Source organism: Sminthopsis crassicaudata, chromosome 1 (assembly GCF_048593235.1).
Source record: "Sminthopsis crassicaudata isolate SCR6 chromosome 1, ASM4859323v1, whole genome shotgun sequence".
In the NCBI taxonomy this organism is placed as follows: Eukaryota; Metazoa; Chordata; class Mammalia; order Dasyuromorphia; family Dasyuridae; genus Sminthopsis; species Sminthopsis crassicaudata.
This window is the reverse complement of record NC_133617.1, coordinates 113,317,568-113,319,280: the sequence shown is the minus strand read 5'-3', so window position 1 is coordinate 113,319,280 and position 1,713 is coordinate 113,317,568. Positions and strand designations below refer to the sequence as shown.

General features: G+C 38.6%; 1 pseudogene; it reads right to left on the bottom strand.

The window, feature by feature from the left end:
- Window positions 1-629: 629 nt before the first annotated feature.
- LOC141552827 (MIF4G domain-containing protein-like) lies at window positions 630-1,404 on the bottom strand (annotated as a pseudogene).
- Window positions 1,405-1,713: the final 309 nt, after the last annotated feature.

The following is a 1,713-nucleotide window of genomic DNA, read 5'->3' as shown; positions in this document are numbered from 1 at the left end:
ACATGCGTTTTACAGTATCTTTAAACACAAGAATATGTTAACACTGGATTTTGAATTCAATACATTTTGAAATGTTGGAATATGCATCAAACATATATGCATAATATGCAACAACAGGAAAAAAGAAATTCATTCATTAGATTAGGACATTTTATGGTTGAAAGCAGCAGCTTTGGAAAGATGATTAATTAGGTCAAATTGCATTTGGTCATTTTTATTGCTACAGCAAAACATGGCCGTTTCATTATTGTAACACTTTTCATTTATGACTATAACTGATTGTCTGAGTATAACTCCTCATCCATTATAACTTTTCATGTGGACAAAACATTTAAAGATAATTTGGAGCACATTTTGTTGTGCTATGATAACAATGAGAAAATAGAAAATAAATTTCTATTACATCAGTGGGCCTCAGTTTTCTTATCTATAAAATGAGGGGTTGAGCTTATTGTTTACTATGATTCTTTATAGCACTTACATTTATATTTCTATGAAGTTGAAGTGCAAAAGAATAAGCCAGTGTGCTGCTTCCCCTCCTTCCTCTGGATGAGTTAAACGATCAGAAGTGCTTGAAAGGGAGAAAGTTGGTAAGCCCAAATCTTGGAGTTGGAGAGACCTTCTACTAGTATACAACTTAAAAGAGAAAAAAAAAAAAAACAAACACTGGCAACATAAATTCAGATGTGTAGGCCTAAGCCTGGGACTTTGTCTTGGTGAGAGTGACATATATGTAGATATGTCTTCTGGAAGGTGCTAGTGAGTGGGCCCTGATGCTGGGCTAGCCTACACTGAAACCTCATTGTAATAATATTTCTGGGCAGCAGATGTGGTCCTCCATGTGGCACCCCAGAATTCAATAAGCTACAGCAGCAAGAGTTGGGACAGGGGGCTGAACCCATCCTGGAGCAGGAAGCCATCATGTAATTAACCAAACAGTTCATCCATCCTCTGTCTATTCATTTTCTCCAGCTGTTCTCTAATTCAGTGTGGTTATAACACCAGGCAGTCTACCTCCTCCTCTTTGTGTAGTCAAAAGAAGCAATCATCAACAGAGTTGACCAATGCCATTATAGTCATGTGGTTCATTCAGGTAATCAAAGATGTTGCAGATGAAGTGATATAGCTGACACTGGACTGGAGAGTGCTCACACCTATGGTTCTCCTGCTGAAGCCAATTAGTCCCACTGGAAGATGTTCTGACTGCCTTACTTGCTCTCTGTCTGAATGATGGTGTAGTAAATGCATCTGGCCTTGTTAAACATACAGTCCAAGGATTGGTCTATAATCACATTGGTCATTTTCTCCAAATCCACAGCACCAAATACTTTGAGGGAAGTCTTCAATAACCTCTGGGTCTCAGCACCAAAGAATTTGATATTCTTCACAGCCTGGCTTGCCCATGATTGCCCAGTACAACTTCACAAGCAGCCCAGAGGCAGGGTTAGCTGTCAGTACCTACAGGGGCAAGATTGTCCCTATCTTCCCATCACCTGGAACAGATATAGGATTAACAAGGTCATGGTGTTACAATTCCCTCAATGGCCTGGGGTTGGAGCCACCAATCCAGCTTGACCTAGCCTCAAAATTCACATTTTCTGAGGCCTCTTAGTATTAGATATATTGGGGCTTTCCTCACAAATATACTATTAAAATAAAATAAACTATAAGTAGCCTAAACATAATTATATTAAAAAAAAACTTTGACATTTA